The 19,609-nt window shown below is 48.6% G+C and overlaps 1 protein-coding gene and 1 long non-coding RNA gene across 2 annotated transcripts in view; one reads left to right on the top strand and one right to left on the bottom strand.

Moving 5' to 3' along the window:
• UBE2QL1 (ubiquitin conjugating enzyme E2 QL1) overlaps positions 1–19,609 on the top strand; it is a 46,856-nt gene that overhangs the window by 9,102 nt on the left and 18,145 nt on the right.
• Positions 15,016–18,226, bottom strand: LOC110257244 (uncharacterized). The gene is made up of 2 exons (XR_002339604.2): positions 18,048–18,226; positions 15,016–16,769 (listed from the first exon to the last, which is right to left on the bottom strand). It is a non-coding gene; the product is annotated as an uncharacterized LOC110257244 (long non-coding RNA).

Below are 19,609 nucleotides of genomic sequence, written 5' to 3'. Positions count from 1 at the left end.
AAGATGTTCCTGTCTACACTGATCCTGTCTACAGTGGGCAGCAGTTCCCTGTTTCTAGCTGCATTTCCTCGTCGCCTCGCCCAATGCCGCACAGGTGGCATATGTGCCAAAGAAAAGCGTCCATTGCACGATTTGCGCAACTGAACAGACACACCACCCCCTTCTCTTGTCCCTACTTGAAATGTGATAGGATTGTGAACTTACCGAGGCGTCACTCTGGGCCAGGGACTGTGCGCAAAGGTTTGAGTGGGTCACGTGACTAAGTCCTTGCCACAGCTGTCCTTGCTGTCCTCCCGTTTTACAGAGGAGGAAACCGGGGCTCCCTGAGGCTGACTCTGCCCGAGGCAGATGGCTGGTAACGAGCAGAGATGTCACCCGGGCAGGCTGTGTCAGAGCCACCAGGGTCCAATGAGCTGTCGTGCTGGCAAGGGGCAGCCACCCTCACCAAGTAGCACGAGCAGCTTGGCTGTTCCCTGAGGGTCCCCCATGCTCCTGAGGGATAGCTTTGCAAGGGTGCTGTGCTTGGTTTTGCTGCAGCGCTCAGAATTAACTCACAAGCGGAGGGACGACGTACCATCCAAGCTAACACAGGTGCTGCGTTACCCGCAAAGTTGAGCAACTCCACTGGCCCAAATCCACCAGAAGCTGGGTGCATCTATTCTGTGGAATGGAAGAATGTTTTACTGCTTTCAAACTGTGGGAGAAAGCTGATGGTAACTGCTTTGCTTCTTCTATACGCAAAAGGGAAAGGCATTTTAAAGATTCTGAAAATAACTGGAGAAAGGAATGCTTTTTGGACGTAACTGTTACATAGGCGAAGCCACTCAGATGGAAGAAATGACACCCTTAAAAATAATTTCTGTAAAATACGTAATAACTCTAGCACAATATTTGGCAAGCATTCCTAAGGTTGTTTTTTAATTAAGAGTTTTTCAGGGGACTTCCTGTCGTGGCGCAGCGGAAACAAATCCAACTAGAAACCATGAGGTCGCGGGTTCGATCCCCGGCCTCGCTCAGTGGGTGAAGGATCCGGCATCGCTATGAGCTGTGGTGTAGGTCGCCGATGCAGCTCAGATCTGGCATTGCTGTGGCTGTGGTTAGGCCGGCAGCTACAGCTCCAATTGGCCACCTAGCCTGGAGACCCCCATATGCCGCAGGTGCAGCTCTAAAAAGACAAAAGACAAAAAAAAAAAAAAAAGAGTTCTTCGATGAGAGAGATAAGAAAATTCTATCTTATGATGGATCAGATTACATTTAGAGTGAAAAGGTATTCTGCTCACTTGGGAACTGAAGGAAAAACTCCCCGAGAAAAAGATTGTTAAGGAAGGGAGTTCCCCTTGTGGCGCCACAGGTTAAGAACCCAACTGGTATCCATGAGGATGCAGGTTGGATCCCTGGCCTCAATCAGTGGATTACAGATCCGGCGTTGCTGTGAGCTGTGGTGTAGGTCGCAGACTCAGCTCGGATCCCGTGTTGCTGTCAGCTGCAGCTCCTATTCAACCCCTAGCCTGGGAAATTTCATATGCTGCTGGTGTGGCCCTGAAAAAGAAAAAAAGAGAGAGAGAGAAAAAAAAAGATTGTTCAGGGAGTACTTTCCATTTTTTGATCCTGAAAATCAGACTTTTCCAAAAATCAGAATATGGAATTACAAATTGTATTATACACTGGTTATGCTAAAAGGCTGCTATTCCTCTTTCATAAAATTGGACATTTTGTGCTCAAGAAAACCATTACTTTTGCCTTATTGACTCACACGAATTTGGGCGATTTTGAGTGTCAGGCCGGGTGCCTGTTGTGCTTCCTGGAAGCCACCAGTCAGAAACTGGATGTAATTGTACGAAATAAGCATTAATTGCTGCAAGGATTAACCTGGGTGGGTTTTCCAGGGTTAGGCTTTACCCTACTCCACTCTGCTTCCCAGCCAGTAGAAATATGAAGGAGGAAACGGGGACCCGAATTTGTTACAAGCTTAAATTAATTGTAACAGGTTGACCTAAGCCTTTAAAATGTCCATTTTGAGAGGTGGGGGGGCACTGAGAGTTTGGGGTTAGTAGATGCAAACCGTTGCATTGAGAATGGATAAGCAATGAAATCCTGCTGTGCAGCACAGGGAGCTACATCCAGTCTTTTGGGATAGACCAGGATGGAAGAGAGTGTAAGAAAGGGAACATATATATATACGTATGACTGGGTCACTTTGCTGCACAGCAGAAATGGGCACAACATCGTAAATCAACTATAATTTTTTTTAAATGGAAGCAGAAAAGGAAAAAAGAAAATGTTAAATAAAATGCACTTTTGAAAAAGTCTTCAAAATACTAAATCATAGTTTCTTTCATCTCACTTTGTACAAGGGGCCTGTTTCTAGGTGAAGCTTACTCTGCATCTCATGGGTGTGGGCAGAGACTCCCCTGGGGTCCAAGCCCCTCGAGCTTGGCCTGGGGAAGGCAGAGCCCTGCACATCTGCAGGTTAGGGTCCTTGAGAAGCCACTTCATCCAGTGAAAAATGCCTGAAGCTAACACACATCAGCTGCCCAGAGTGGCTGCTGTCATCCCTCCCCTCACGGATCAGCTTGTTTTCCCTTGGGTCACTTGTATAATGTCTCTTATGAAATACTGTAAAAGACACAGTTTCTCTAAGTCCAGCATCAACCAGTAAAATTGCATAGAGCATAAAAGAAATCATTTAAACTCGTACGTAAAACTAATCTAATAAAAAGTGACTTTGAACTCTTCTGGATTGAATTACAGCGATTTTTTTTTAAAAAAGTAATTGTATTTGAAAGGGAATTCTGGCATCTGCCTTTTCATAGACAGGAGAGATGGACGCCTGGTGGTTAGTCTTGCAGATGAGTCGGAGAGGAACGAGAGAGCCTAGGAGCCTCTTACCACCACCTCTGACCCCACAGGGCCACCTGGAGGGCTGCACAGCCCCTTGGCATCTGGGGGTGTCTTGTGATCCCTCCTTAGAATAATGCTTTTAAGCGCACAGAATTCAACCTGTAGGTTTCAAAGGAAAACAGTCATACCTAAAAAAAAACCCAGTTATCACATTTTTAGTGATAAACTAAAATACAAAATTAAAAAACAAGTCTTAATAAATGGTAAACTACAGCTCCAATTAGACCCCTAGCCTGGGAGCTTCCATATGCTGCAGGTGCCACCCTAAAAAGACCAAATAAATAAATAAATAAACAATTTTTTTTTGCTGATGCTAAATTAAAAAGTTACATAAAAGAATATTATTATTTAAAACATTTGGTGTTCCCATGATGGCACAGTGGGTGAAGAACCCGACCAACATCCATGAGGATGTGGATTCAATCCCTGACCTCAATCAGTGGGTTAAGGATCCAGTGTTGGTCACCGATGTGGCTCAGATCTGCTGTTGCTGTGGCTGTGGTGTAGGCCAGCAGCTGCAGCTCTGATTCAACCCCTAGTCTGGGAACTTCCATGTGCCGCGGGTTCGGCCCTAAAAAAATAAAAATAAAACATTTACCTTTATCATCTCTTGGTCCCATTACATATTATCCAGATTCTTTATTATAGAATATGATATCCACTTGAAAAATTTGAGGATACCAGTTTGTTTCACAATGAAAGGCTGGGTTCAGAAATCAAATTTAAAATGTTCTCGAGCGCTGTGGCTTCCAACAGTTATCACAGGTCACACAGACTCCCTTCATACAATTGAAAGACAATTTCACGGCAGTCAGCTATCCTCTGCCTTACTGATAGCTTTAGAAAAGGCCTCTTCTTTAATGAAATTCAAGAGAAATCTAGTGGAGGTGTTGGACATAACATATGTATATAAAATATTATGACACTAGGAGGCGAATCACAAATGAACCAATCTTCTCTTATTGCTTAGTCACATAATGGCCCTGAGCACTGGCCTGGAGTCTAGGGTAAAGCATCCTGCATTTGGTGGGAGAGTGACTAGATGTCTCCAGGGTTCTTTCCAACTCTTAAGACTCAGAGGAATAGAAGCAGCATTCTCACAAGACCAGGGAAGGTGACACAGTTCCTCCAGGATTTCCAGGCCGCTGGAAATTGTACACTGTTTAGCAATATCGAAAACTGAAAGTCAGCCTCTGAGACTAGAATCATGAAATGTTTTCCTGTCTCCAGCGTTTCTCAGCCTGCAGAGTGTATCATTCTAAGAAGGGGTATAATCTCCTTCATGGAAGCAGAGTCTTGTAACAATATCTAAATCAGTGCGTGGGCCTGGATGCTGTTGCCATAACTACCACTTGAGGCTGGTGATGTTTTCAGCATCCTTGTCAGCAAATAGAAATGGTTCTGCCTAGCACTGCTCAGACTCTTTTTGTTTTTTTCGTATTTATTTATGTCTCTTTTTCCTTCCTGTAAACTGATGATTTGGCTGTCACTGAATCTTTTGGTTGAGATCATTTTGGTTGCCCTACCCTAAGAGAAATCTCAAAGGCCCTCAATCTGAAGCTTGGCCCCAAGCACATACCACTTAGAGTCTCCAGGCCCTCCGGGTTCCCTATTCAGATAAGGGTGCACCCAGCACAGGACTGCACAAGAGCAGGTGACCACTATTTAACCCTTTTGGGCGGTTGAAGATGGTCTGATGGTTGATAGAGGGTCTCACGTCATCTTTGTAGACAGAAGGTCCCCACAGGAACTTCAGTGCTGGGTCTTGGTCAGCACCCAAGCAGGAAAGACGCCCACAGCCCCAAACTCCCAACCCAGATGTGGGAGGAGGTATATGAAGGATGCCGGCCATGGGAAGATGGAAGAGGCACAGGTCTGCGAGGCAAAGGGAGTGAGGTGCTGATGGGGCCTGTGACAGGGGTGAGCAAGAAAGACCCCACCCCAGAGCGATGCTTGCATTCAGCGTTACTGCTTCCAAAGCTCTTCTATCTGCGAGGTTTTCTTGAGCTCCCAAAGGCAATGTGATTACCAGACCATTGCCTCTCAATTAGGAACCAGGGGCTTTGTGAGAACTTCCAAGAGGCATCTTCTGTCTCTGTGGTCTCATTCTGCAGCATCATTAAGTACGAGTTGTCCATTATTCAAGTTTGAGGGACCACTAATTAGAAAGAAGACAGTCCACCACGAAGGGCTGGACAGAACGAGCTTGTACGAGGACTCAGGGAAGTAAAAGACCTTCCTCCCTAGTGTTGATTCGGGACGGAAAGAGCCTTGTCCAAAATTCCTGTGGGACGGTCCCCATAGAGGCGGTAGAAACTTCCGTTTCTACTGTGCCATTAAATTGCTCCAAAAGGTTGAGAGGAATAAGACTTCGGCCACAAGGAAGTGTTTCTGACATGTCCACCTTCTAAATCGCCAGTGAATTGGGTGATTCGTTTGCTCTTTAAAAGAACAGTGCAGAGATGTCACCTAGTCTTATAAGTCAAGCATCGTTTGAGTGATAAAAAGAAGGGAGGTGTTCCTGTTGGCACTCAGCGGGTTAAGAACCTGACACTGTCTCTCTGAAGATGTGGGTTGGATCCCTGGCCTCGCTCAGTAAGTTAAGGATCTGGCATTGCCGCAAGCTGTGGCTTGGATCCAGGGTTGTGTAGGCCTGAGCTCTATAGCTCAGATTTGACCCCAGCCTAGGAATTTCCGTATGCCACAGGTGGAACTATAAAAGTAAAATAAAATAAAATAAATGAAAAGAAGGGAGAATTTTTCAGAAGCATGAATGTCTAAATCATCCATTTATTTGCTATTTAATCTTTTCCTGTTGTTCGCACCGCAGAATTACGGTGAATGTTGGTACATTACACCCCATCTGCATTTTCTTCATTTCCTGCCAGTCTCACTTATCCGACTACTTTCTGTGACTCTTCTAAGTCAGGAAGTCATAATATTTGCAGATCGGCAGCATTTTAGAAAACACTTCAGCATGTTCGAGAAGGTTTCAGTCTGAGGTTGGATGAGTAAATTCTTTAAAACATGTTTCTTGCAACCTTTGAGCCGAGTGTTCAGTTTATCATCCAGTGAGTCTAGTAATTTTCTTTACTTAAACAGTAAGACTTTTATGATTGCAGGGACTCAGAGCCCCGTGCAGCAGACAACCTGGGGAAGGAACCGGGCTTTGGTAGTGACCAGACGGAAAAGAAAGCCATCGATGACGAGAAGGGTGGTGTTTCCTCTGCGCAGGGCCTTGGGTGGAGCGTGCCTCTGTTTCTCCGTGCTGGTGTAGACTGCAGAATTATAGGCCTGCGGTGTGTCTGTTACCTCCTGCTACCCTCCCTGGGCCTCAGGCCATGGTCAGGCCTTGATCCAAAATCTCCCAAAAGCCAGTTCAGCTTCTCATCTGTGCCATGATTTTATTTATTTTTTATTTATTTATTTTTGCTTTTTAGGGCCGCACCCACGGCATACGGAAGCTCCCAGGCTAGGGGTCGAATCGGAGCTGCAACTACTGGCCTACACCACAGCCACAGCAATGCAAAATCTGAGCCATGTCTGCAACCTACACCGGCCACACCAGATCCTTAACCCACTGAGTGAGGCCAGGGATCGAACCCACATCTTCGCTGATATTAGTCGGATTTGTTTCCACTGTGCCACCACGGGAACTCCCTATGATTTTAGACTAAAATTTTGTTCTAGGAGTTCGCGTCGTGTCTCAGTGGTTAGATTCCACAGTCAAGGTGGTGAGTTATCTCATCAATGGACAAGAACTGGGGAGCAGCCCCCGGCGGTTCCAGAAGAACGATTCAGTGATTCTAAGTACTCCGTTTGTTTGTTTGTTTGTTTTAAGGTTCTGAAGGCCTTTATCAGAAGGGCCCGATTACACTTTGGCCTGTGTGAGGGTTCTGGGCCACTGCCGGCGGCCCTTCTGAGTGAGAGCTGGACTGAACCGGTCACACAGAGGTCCAGAGAAAGCAGGAAGCCAGTCGGCGCCCCCATCCCCCCAGCCCTCCCTCCCTCAGGGCCCCCCGAGGGTCCAGGGTCTGGGAAGGGGCCTTTGCCAGCACCCAGCGCTGTCCCCAGGGCCACGCCAAGCCTCAGGTCACCCCCGGAGGATTCTGGGCCCTGATGATGCTGGGGAAATGGAGACGGGTTTGGGCTCGGATGCACATTTTTTCTGCTCTGGGTGTTTTAACGAGGTGCCGGCAGAGGCATTCAGAGCGCTGAATGGCCACCTGTCCTGGGGCCCGGTGAGAAGCCACTCTGACCTTCAGTGTCTCCTGCACGACAGTCACCAGGATTGGACGCTGTTTCCATGCAGCTGCTTTTCGTTTTCTTAGGCTCTTTCTTAGCAGATACTCAGACTGAAATTTCGGAGAAAGTGAAGCCACAGGCTTCACTATTTAGATTCTGCCTAAATAAGAGTGACTATTTTAATTTTGTCATAGAAAACCTGTTAAACCAGCAAAAAAACAGTTTTCACAAAGTCACGCTCTCCTAACCTGTGTTGTCAACCTTGGGCTCCACTGCCCAGTGCCCGCGGGCGACCTCGCACCCGGTCAGGACAGAGTCCTGTGGGGCAGGACTCTGAGATGCTTCTAGAGGCCCACGCTTCTCCCCCAGGCCCCGGGACTCAGTGTGGGGTGGGGAGGAGGCCCCGCCAGAGCCCAGGACCCCAGCTCCCTCCCTGCTTGGCCGTCACCATGAGCGCCTAAGGAACTGGCCTCCAGACACCAGTGACCAGCCTGCCGGGCCCATATTGAGCCTCAGGGACCACGCAACCTTGACGCTGTCATGTCCCGGCTTTCAAGTCTCTTGGCCCCTGTGCAGAAAATTCAGCTAATACACCTCTTTCTTTCCATCGATGTATCATCCGCGCCCCCTGCACCAGCCGCTCCCTCGCTCTGGTCAGGCCCTAAGGCAGCCTCCCCTGCGTGCCCCCTCCCTGCCTGGGTCCTGGACGGCGGTGCTGGTCCAGGGAAACAGTGCTGGGGTCTCAGCAGCAGGGCTGGCCGCTCTTCTCCGCCCCATTTCCTCTTCTTCAACCAGGACACCCCTGGTGATCGTGAGGAGGCCGTGAACAGCGGGGGGGACTGTCCCCTCTCGGTGTCCCAAGGCCCAGCAGCCTGCTGGCACCCCACCCTTCCCTCCAGGCCCATCTCCAGTTACGCCCCCCTACAGCTCTGCTGGGCCCTCCTGCCCAGGCTCTGGCTGAGCAGCGCCCCTCCCTGCGCAAACCCCAGAACACTCTGCCCCCAGCTCCTCACAGGGGGAGTACACCCCACAGGAGGAGCAGCTCTCACAGGGGGAAGCAACTGCTCACAGGAGGAGCAACTCCCCGCAGAGGGAACACCTCCCACAGGGGAAGCACCTCCCCACAGGGGGAGCAGTTTGGTGGGTCCCCCACGGGGCCTGTGGGGCCCACGGGACGAGCCCAGCCCTTGCCCCTCGTAGCCAATCCACAGCTATTGTGGAAAGAGGTTGACCTGATGACCTTCAGGTACCGCAAGGCCGTGAATCATCAAAGAAAGACGACGGGTGTTGAGCGCCCTGCAGTCGCCGCGGCAGGAACGCGGACACTTTTAAGCAACAAAGAGACACTCCGTCAAAAGTGTCTTCTGGTTGACACGGGGACCCAAATAATGTGTCCCCTCGTACTGCGTGCGTCCCATGTGATGTGAGTTTTTGGTTTGTCTCTAAACACCGACCTTACTGCTCTTGCCGTCTTAGCAAATGAGAATCGGGGTTTTGAGGTTTTGTATGTAATCACGTGCCCTGAAATGTCATCATTCTCTCTGCCAGAAGGCACACCAGGTGGGCACTGGACGCAGGCCGGTATTTAGGGTCAAGGACTAAATGGGGGAGGGATCCTGCCTGCTGTCCTCCGTCAGTCAGCACGTGGGGGTTGGTGTTTATTTTGTCAAATAATTGTAACGTGCGGGGTGTTCCTTGACATGCTAACCGGTCAGCATCCTCTCTTCGGCTTCTCTGCGGTGTTCAGGTGGCTGGATGTTTCCGCGGTGCCCTCTGCACCCGGTCCTTCCTCCTCCCTCCCTCTCCCCCTCCTTCCCCTCCCTGTGATTCTAACTCTCGGCACGTCCTCTGGCCGGTGTTATCATTGCTACCCTTGCAGGGCTGCTGCAGCCACAAGGTGCCGCAGCCCGGGTGGCTGAAGAGCAGACACTTGGGCCTCACGGTCCTGGAGCTGGACGGCCAAGATGAGGGTGTCGGCAGGGCGGGTCTCCTCTGAGGCCTCTCTCCTTGGGGGGGTGGCGGCTGTGTCCTCACACGGTTGTCCCTCTGGGTGTGTCTGTGTCCTCGTTGCCTCTTCCGACAAGGAGGCGGTCAGATTGGATCAAGACAATGACCTCATTTTGCCTTAATTACCTCTGTACAGACCCTGTCTCCCCACAGCCACAGGGGGGATGGGGGGGGGGGCAGCGCTTCAACACACAAATACTGGGGGACACAGCTGAGCCTGTGGCAGTCTCTTTTCAATTTTTTAAGATTATAGTGGAGTTACAGTGTTCTGCCCATTTCTGCTGCTCAGCAAAGTGACCCCGTCATACGTATATACACACTCTTTTTTATCGAATTACCCTCCGTCACCCTCCATCGCCAGTGAACAGTCTTTCTTTCCAAACACACATGAGTCTGGGCCGTCTGTTTTCCTCTTGTGACACGGATCTCAGATTTCCCATCTTCCCATCATCCCGGCTCCTCGGCCCTGCTGCCTCCAGGCCCCAAGGGGGTATTTCTCCATCTTGCCAGCCCCTCCCCCTCCTCCGTCCACCTGCCTCCTCAGGCGTGTTAGGTTTCCCAAGTGTCTTTGCTTGTCTTCACTGTTTCAGGTCTCTTTACTTTTTTTTTCTTTTTGGCCTGGCCTGCAACATGCAGAAGTTCCCAGGCTGGGGATCGAACCCACACCCCAGCAGCAACAACACCGGATCCTTAATCACTAGGCCACCAGGGAACTCCTGGAATGGCTTTCTTTTCCACTTATTCCCAGTGGCTGTCTTTGCCTTGGTTTTTTTTGTTTTGTTTTTGTTTTTTGTCTTTTTTTTGCCGTTTTCTTGGGCTGCTCCTGTGGCATATGGAGGTTCCCAGGCCAGGGGTCAAATCAGAGCTGTAGCCACCGGCCTATGCCACAGCCACACCAACGTGAGATCCGAGCTTCCTCTGCAACCTACACCACAGCTCATGGCAATGCTGGATCCTTAACCCACTGAGCAAGGCCAGGGATTGAACCTGAAACCTCATGGTTCCTAGTCGGATTCGTTAACGGCTGAGCCACAACGGGAACTCCTGCCTTAGTTTGTTCATGCCTGCCTTTTCTTCTCCGCCTGAAGGATTCCCTCTGGCTTTGTTGGCTGCGGGCTTCTCCCTCTGCTTTATTGAAACTGGCGATCGGGGCTCCTCATCTGCTCTTTCTTCCTGTGTCCCTTATGATTTTTGCCCCTTTCCCTTTTTACGATCTGTAAATCTCTCCTCCCCTGCTCCCGCTCTGCCCCTCCAGGCTGTCCCAGGTTGACCAGAAAGCTCTTTTCTCTCCTTTCTTTCCTGCCGTCCCTGCCTCCAATATCCTCTCCACACTGGCCCAGTTGCCCATCCTTTTGACTCTCTCTGGTTCAGTATTTCCTCCCCTCCACTTCACCAGCATTCTGTGCCTTCTTCTTCTTCTCCCAGTCACCTCAGCACTGGTGGCAGGTGGCTGAGAAAAGGGACCTTCTGCTCTGTCCTTTTCCCTGGATGCCTACAGCGAAAGAGGATTCTGGACAAACCCAGGGTGCAGAGGCGCTGGTGTCAGGCAGGCAGTGTAGACATGCTGGATGGACCAGAAGGGAGAGGGGCTGTTTGTTGCCATTGAGATCGAAATTGGGGTGAATATGCTTTAATACAATTGGTTTTTATGCTGATACACCCAAGCGGATGCAGTTTCTTAATCATTTTAGGTGTCTTTACCAGACTTAGAGGTAGGATGCTTTCTGAAAGCTCTCATTTCTATATTTCTGGTCATTTTGTTCATTCCGTTTATAGTTACATGAGAACACTCTTCTTCATTGGTAAGTTTATTGACGGGGCTTGAAACACATACTTATGAGTTTGGGGGAACACCTCAGATCGTAAGGTTTATCAGGGAGAACAATTTTGCTCCATCGTTTGCACTTTGCATGCATGCATGTTTTAGTCAACAGTAGAGGACTTTATTAAACTCTCCCCACGTATCTCTACTGGCCTGAGAATAGGCTGGGACAGACCTTCGTGTCAATTGTGGACAGAGGCCAATGTAACTTACGCACGCCACCATCCCCGGCCCCCCGTTGCATCCTTGAACCCCTCTTGTTCAGCCCCAGTCCACCCGAACAGTCCCTCCCACTTCTGGTCTCCTTGGAACGTGGAACTCTGTAGAGCAGGGCGGGCTGGGTTTCATCACCAACACTGACAGAGGTCAGTGACACTGTTTCAGCCCTCCTGGCATCTCTTCAGTCACGATGGTGTTACTTCTGCCTGCCCAGACGAAACGCTTCACAGGTGACATTCAGCATCTCTTCCTTGATGGATCACCAGGGCCACCTGACCCCACCTGTTACATGAGGGGAAGGATTTTTCCAGAAGCATCACAAATATTAGAGTCTAAACCTAAACCAAATGTCCCAAGACCAAGCTCTTTATCCCTATAATCCAAGGCTTCTTATCCAATATAAATGCGGTTTAAAGTAGTAAGATAATTTTCTAGCTCAAACAGCATACACTTGAATGTTTACATTTTAATTTCAGGGTGATAACTCCTGACTTTTACAGAATCATAATTAAAATGATCTGTGGGGTTTCTTTCCTGCCACTAAATGCATTTAACCACAAAACGCCCATTAAGCGGAAAATAACAGATGGGTTTTCTCTGTTGCTGTCGACTTTGATCTGCCCCCATGATGATAATGATTTATTGGACGAGTAGATGGCTCTAATTCGGTTCAATTTAACAATTATTGAGGTGGAATCAAATGCCCTTCTGCAGTGAAAGTGAGAACAGGAGACTTTTAAATTTTGTTTTATTTTTAATTTAGTCTATTGAAATATAGTTGATTTACAATGATGTACCTGTTTTCTAGTGTACAGAAAAATGGTTCAGTTATACATATATTGGTTAAGTGATACATACATTCTTTTTCATATTCTTTTCCATTATGGCTTATTACAGGATATTGAAATATAGTTTCCTGTGCTAGACAGCAAGTCCTTATTGCTTATTCATTCTATATAAAATAGTTTGCGTCTGCTAACCCAAACTCTCAACTCATACCCCTCCCCCTTTTCAATCACAAGTTTGTTTTCTATGTCTATGAGTCTGTTTCTGTTTTGTAGGTAATTTCTTTTGTGTCATATTTAGATTCCTCATATACGTGACATCATATGGTATTTGTCTTTCTCTATCCGACTTACTTCACTTAGTACGAGAATCGCTAGGTCCATCCATTGGTTGCTGCAAATGGTATTATTTCATTCTTTTTTCTGGCTGAGTAATATTCCATTTTATATACATGTACATATCTTTTTATCCAGTCCTCTTTCAATGGATGTTTAGGTTTCTTCCACGTTTTGGCTGTTATGAATAGCGCTGCTGTGAACATCGATGTGCATGTGTCTTTTTGAATTGGAGTTTCTCTGGATAGATGCCCAGGAGTGGGATTGCTGGATCACTAGGCAACTCTATTTTTAGATTTTTGAGAAACTGTCACACTCTTTTCCATAGTAGCTGCACCAGATTACACTCCCACTGACAGTGAAGAGACTTAGGCAAGAGCTTGGGTTGGTCCGTGGTGATCACAGGTCTACCAGGAGCGTGCTGTTGGGATGGCCAAGGTGCAGGTGTGTTTCTCTGCACCAGCCCTGGCGTCAGAGACTCAAGGTCCATAGGAGACAGCACATGGTGTGAGGATTTTGACCCCAAAGTGAAAGATAGCCCCTCAGAAGACTGTCCTTCCCAGAGGGCAGTTCTGGGAACAGCTTTTGTCCACTCAACAAAGAGCTTGCTATGAGACAGTTACATGATGCTATTACAGCTTTTATCATCATCATCATTAAATTTTTTGATTCCTGCCATGCATATCAAAGGCTCATGATTTGCAGAAGGGGCCAGGAAAAGCACAGAGTTGGTGATAAGGCACAAAATTTTAATGTTGTGTGTTATTCTAACACATAAAACGCTTAACAGTTTTTTTTTCTGATATGGAAAGTAGTTCATGCTTATTGTACACAATTCATGCAGTACCTGAAGATACAAAATAGAGAAGAACAGATGTGGGATTCCACCTGCCAGAAATAACTTCTGACACCCACACACACACTCACGCTCGTGGTCACACCAGTGTAAACTTTCACAGTAATGGGATCACGCCCTTTGTGATGGTCTGAAGTTTGCGCATCTGTTTTCACCGGTGACCCTGGATGTCTTGGCATTAGGTCGGCTGATCTAGATCAAGGTCACTCTCAAAGGCTGCCCAGCGCCCCAGGTGTGGAGTCGTGGGTTGCTGAGCCGTCCTCTTGGCAGCCGTCTCTCTTATCTTCCTGTCCATCGGATTTGCTCACCTGTGCCTGTGTTACCAGAGAGGAGACTCTCAGAAATGGGTCCCTGGATCAGAGGGTGTGGACACCCTACTTGCTGATGGGAAATGTTGTCCTGTTGCCCAAGGCCAAGGTTATGCCAGGTTGCACTCCCACCAGCAGCCTGGGCTGGGGGCCTCCCACTCCAGTCAGTACTCCCTAATCTCCGTGGCAAAACAGAGCTTATTTTTTTTTCTTAAACCCTACACTTAACTGCCAATTGACTGATTGATTGATCTTAATCTGTGGGTTTTTTAAATTGAAGTCTAGTTGGTTTACAGTGTTGTGTTAGTTTCAGGTACACATACAGTACAGGGATTCACTTATACATATATATGTATATAAGTGTGTATATATTTCAGATCCCTTTCCCTTTTAGATTATTACAAAATATTGAGTATAGTTCCCTGTGCTATGCAGTAGGTCCTTGCTGGTTATCTATTTTGTATAAAGGAGTATGTATATGTTAAACCCAAACTCCTAATTTATCCCTCCCCCACCTTCTTCATCCATAACCAAGGATCAGCTTCCAAGGTCACTCATGGCATTGGCAGCATCGTGGTCCTTGGTGGCTGCTGGCTGGAGTCTCCCTGCACCCGGGCCTCTGCATGGGCACCTGGATCTCCTCTGAAGGAGCTGGTGGCAGAACAAGGCCTTGCACAGAAGCCTCATCTCAGCAGGGACATCCCATCAATTCTGCCACAGGCTCTTCCTTAGAAGCAAGTGACAGGTCTCACCCATCGTCAAATCACAGGGGCATGAACACCAGGAAGCGGGGGGGGGGGGGTCTTCGGGGCCAACTTAGAGGCTGCCTGTCCCAGGATGGGCAGAATTTGCTAGTTTTGTTAACAGGCCTTTTTTCATTACATTTTCTAAACAGCTAATATTGATATGTAGGAAAACTAGCAAATTTTCTTACTCATATGTATTTTATATGAGTGCGTATCAATTGACACCTCATTTTTATTGTGATTTTTTTCCTTGTGCTTCATGCGCAGAGAATGAGGTCCATCATGGTCCACCAGTCTGTCTTTCATCTTTTATCAGAAAAACACAACAACTAATTTTGGAGTAGTTCCATTTATCAGTCTTTTCCCAGCAAGAACTGTAAGAAGACCCATTTCCTCACCATCGTATCACGAGATCCACCCCTCCATGTTCTTCCATTGGCTTTTTAACCTTAACTTTTGCATTTTAAGTTGATTTTGGAGCTCCCGCTACGGCACAACAGGATCGGAGGCATCTCTGGAGCGCCGGGAAGCAGGTTCCATCCCCGCCCAGCACAGTGGGTTAAGGATCAGATGCAGGTGCAGCATAGATTGCAACTGCAACTTGGATCTGAACCCTGGCCCAAGAACTCCATATGCCACGGGGCGGCCAAAAAAGAAAATAAAAAGGTTAATCCATTTGCCATGAGTGCCATCAGGTAGAAGCCAGCTTCTCTGTGTAGCGAAGGGGGCCCCTCAGCCTGGCCACCCAACCACCTGGCCCTCTTTGACCGCCGTTTGCTTTTTTTCTTTCTTTCTTTTTTTTTTTTTTTTTTTGCATTTTTGCATGGACAGATCCCAACGTAAATACGAGTCTCTTCAGCTCCACTCATATATGTCCCTGCTCCTGCGTGAATATTACTCTGTCTTAGGAATAGGACCCCTCGGTCTGTCTAACACTGGGTGGGACATCTGCTCATCTCAGCTCGCTGTGGATCATTCCCGTTCCGGGTAAATCGTTTGCAGTGATTTGTCAGGAATCGTGTTCAGGGCAGGGAGCTTGGTCTCCGCAACAGAGCCCACACGCTGAGGTCTCAGGGTCACACGGGGAGCGTGCATTTCCTGCCTATGGGGTTGGGGGTCCCACCCCATCTTGCATCGGCTTCTGGACCGGGCACCGCGGATCCAGAGTCCCGGCGTGGGAGGCTGAGGATGGGGGCGCGCTCAGCGCTGCCCCGCCCCCACGCCGGAGGGACATGCGCACTTCTCACCGCCCCCTGGCCGGAACCAGCCACGTGGCCGCAATCCCATGCCAGGGACGTGGGTGCGTAGAGGCATCGCGTGGGTGTTTCTGGCACGCTCATGCCCTCTGCCCCCTCAGGCACCTCACAAACAGCCACCTCTTAGACGCATCAAGTTGTATATGCTACATCTGGGCAGCCTTTTGCATGTCAATCATACCTCAAAAAATTGCTAAGACTCCAGGAATTTCTGTGTAGGTGTTTCTATCCTCTGCATGTAATGAGGTCAGCAGAACATTGCATCCTGGTGGCACAGAAAAACCCTCAATACCGGGAGAGGCAGGCGAACAAAGCAGAGGCCAAACTGTTGTTTTTCTGTTTACAGGCGGTGCCTGTGACATATGGAAGTTCCTGGGGCAGGGATCATATCGGAGCTGCAACCGCGACCTAGGCCACAGCCACAGCAATACCAGATCCTTAATCCACTGAAGGAGGCCAGGGATTGAACCCACATCCTCACAGAGACACTATCAGGTCCTTAAGCCACTGAGCAACACGGGAGCTCCCAAACTACTAATTTTGCCACTTCAAATATGAAGATTGAATAAACTTGATTTTTTGTGCATTTGAATCTTTTTTTTTTTTTTTTTTTTGGTCTTTTTATGGCTGCACCCGGGGCATATGGAAGTTCCCAGGCTAGAGGATGAATCAGAGCTACAGCTCTGGCCTACACCACAGCCACAGCAATGCGGGATCCGAGCCGCATTTGTGGCCTATGCCACAGCTCACGGCAACGCCGCGTGGAACGCACGGAACCCACATCCTCATGGATACTAGTCGGATGTTTCCGCTGCACCACAAGGGGAACTCCCTGTGTATTTGAATCTTAACACAAGCCAACATAAATACCACATGACAAAGCCAGGAAATGTTGAAAAATTGTCTTTGTACCATTTAAAATATCCCTGCAAACCGTGCCTGGGATTAATGTTCCCATTCCTGGCAGTTTTGATGCTTGACTCCTTCATTCTCATTGATGTCTTATCAACGCCAGCAAAGTACACCCCTCCCCGGAAAATGAATGACTATAAACACCACCCATTGCATGAGATGTGTTCAGTAAAAGTGGAAGGTTTTACTTGGAAATCGGTCTTCTGAAAGCGTTGACCTTGTTGAAGATGCTTGGTGGAAAGCCGTGGTCAGAAGTGGCGTGCTGGTTGGTTTCCGTCTGTGGAGTCAGCATGACGTTGTCTGGCTGGTACCCCCGCAGGCCGTGACTTGGTGGAGATCGCCTGTCCAGCTCGGAGCGCTGGCTCTTCGGCTCTTCCTAAGGACGAGTCAGGCAGGGGTGGGATGGTGGGAACGGGGTATGCTGTGGTCAGATAAGGTTGGCACATCCCAGCTTACTCAGAACCATTAACAACTCTTAAGAGAATAGGTATGTGTATATGCATGATTGCGTGGCTTTGTTGGGGTGTTTTTGGTCTTTCTAAGACTGCACCTGCAGCATATGGAGGTTCCCAGGCTAGGGGTCAAATTGGAGCTGCAGCTGCCGGCCTGCACCACAGCCATAGCAACACCACGTCTGAGCCAAGTCTGCGACCTACACTACAGCTCACGGTAACACTGGCTCTTTAACCCACTGAGTGAGGCCAAGGATCAAACCCGCATCCTCGTGGATACCGGTCAGGTTCGCTTCCCCTGAGCTACAATGGGAACTCCTGAGAGTTGTTTTTATTTTTTATTTATTTTACTTTTGTATGTTTTTGCCCAGCAGAAATTATCAGAGCCTTGTCAATTAATTACACTTCAATAAAACTTAACAATTCTTAGAGCCAAGAGCATGGGGAGAGGTCTCGGTGAAGCTCAGACACGGTTCAGCAATGCAGACTTTGGGTTCCAGCTCTCATTCCAGCCATAGGCTCGGGGTGCTGGGCGACACTGCCACTTACTGCCCGGAGTAAGCGATCTGCCCCTCCATTCTCCACTGGCTCATTCACAAAATTACTGGTGTGTCCACCTCCTGCGTGAGGATCAGCTAATGTTTGAAGGACCGTGTGGGACACGGTTGGGAAGTGGCAGCCCCCCTACTGGCTTTTGTCGGGAGTTCTGGCGGGGACATCAAAGAGGCTTCGGCTCGTGCTGACCCTTCTACCGGATTCCTCCCTCTCAGCTCTGGCCGCCTGCTGGGACACCCACGGGTGCTGGGCATGCAGGTGTGCCTCACTGGTCTCAGGGCCCTGGGTACCCGAGACAGTGAGCGGAGATGCCACAGCCTCACGTTTTCATCCCGACACCCTCTGAGACGTGGTTCTGTTCACCCCAGGTCTGTGCCCTAAGTTCACAGGCATATGAAAATCCGCGAGGGTCAGGATAAACTAAATGCCCATAGCTGACCCGAACCCACCGTAGAGACTAAATCCATAGCGTACATTCACGGTTAAAATTAATTATATCCCCCAAAGAAACTAAATCCATAGCTTATATCCATGGATCAGATCGAAATCTAATTCCCTTAACGTACAGCAGGCTAGTAATTGACAACCGATACAGCTTTCCCACGCTTCCCGCCAAAGGTCACCCAGCCAAACTTGGGTCTGCTCACCTTCGCGCGGTGACGCCAGTGTCCCGACACGGGGGAGGAAAGCATCCAACAAGGGGCCGAGCTGGAGGATGGGCAGCTCGTGCTCAAAAGACCCGAAGGCTGTCAGGGGAGGGTTTCAGGGGCAGCGTTAAGGGTGAGCGTGGCGGGGCGTGTGATCAGCTTCTGGACTTTGTTCTGATGGGCTGGTGGTGAGACAACCAGGTGGGATCTGCGGAGTCAACACCACCAGCCTTCTGGGTCCAGGCAGCCCGGGCTCTACGCAGTTACCGTCTTCCACCTGGTGGGGGGCTTCCATGTCTGCAAAACAACTCAAGGACACGGCTCAGGGTGTTATCTAGAAGCTTCAAGGAGGAACTGAAGGTCCTTGACTTTGTTTGAGGGCTAAACTGTTATTATTTTGTCTTGCTTGACTCTTTTCCTTAGTTTCTGCATTTTTTTCACTTCTCTGATAAAATTCATTCTTTGGAACTCTGGGAAAGCTTAGGAGGCTAAGCTTTTCTACAAACAAGAGGGAGGGGACATGGGAGGGAGGGGACATGGGGGGGGCCACCAGGGGAGTCTGTCCTCAGAAAGGCCCCAGGGTGTCCTGCTCGGTCTCAAAAACTTAAATCTAAGATCCTTTAAAATATTTGATGTATGCCGTTGTCTAATCAGAAATCTTCTTTATAAAAATTGCTTTATTTAAATTAAGCAAACTCCATTTTAGATTTCTTGAGAATATATTTGAGTACAATTTATGTCGTTTTGATTAGGCTTCACATCAAGTCTAGCCTTTAAATAAAGTTCCTGTCTCTGTGAAACACATCATTTATTTGCATCATGTCTGCAACGGTAGCTAGAGAATTTGTTTTTCCTTAAAGGCTGTGTCTTTATAGAGACACCATTCGGCCATCTGTGGCTACATCAGTTTTCTTGGCTACGTTACTTGGTACTGTGTACAGTGATATTGACCAAATAGTTACCCACCTCGATCTTAATAAGGAAAACAAAGTAATTGGACTTGTCATGCCATCGTCTCGACATTGAGATTATACAGCTAATGATGGAGAAATTAAACGTTCCTTTTCATCCCACTCCTCAAATTCCCCAAATCTGCGGGGTTTGGTGGAATGTCAGAGACTGCTGTTTACTGTCTTAGATAATGTGGAAGGAACGCTGAGGAGTCCAAGGGGGATCCAGTTCGAATCCCGACTCCGGCATTTCTTAGTGGGATGACCAGGTTCCCCACGTGCCAGCATCTGTTTCCACCCTTGATCAGGGGCAGTAACAGCTGCTCTCTCTGCCACGCCAAGGAGCGAGATGCCCCTGAGAAAGATCAGCTGAAAGTGATGGAGACCCAGCGAGTTTGCTGGGGTCATTGTCAACGTGTACAAACACCCTGGGGTCCCTTCCAGGTGGTGGAGCGGAAGCAGAGCAGAAGTAACCCCCCAGGGAGCAGAAGCCAGCCTGGCCACCCCATTTCCATTACAATGCCTGCCCTTCGTGCTTTGGAGGCTCCACAGCAGGGGTGTGTCACCCACGAGTCCCTTCTGGTCGGTGGCTGCTGCTCTCAGCACTCACGT

This window comes from Sus scrofa, chromosome 16, assembly GCF_054392235.1.
Source record: "Sus scrofa isolate SSC_HxYL_T2T_F1_AM1 chromosome 16, Sscrofa_HxYL_maternal_Yorkshire_Landrace_v2.0, whole genome shotgun sequence".
In the NCBI taxonomy this organism is placed as follows: domain Eukaryota; kingdom Metazoa; phylum Chordata; class Mammalia; order Artiodactyla; family Suidae; genus Sus; species Sus scrofa.
This window is presented reverse-complemented; position numbering and strand designations above follow the sequence as displayed.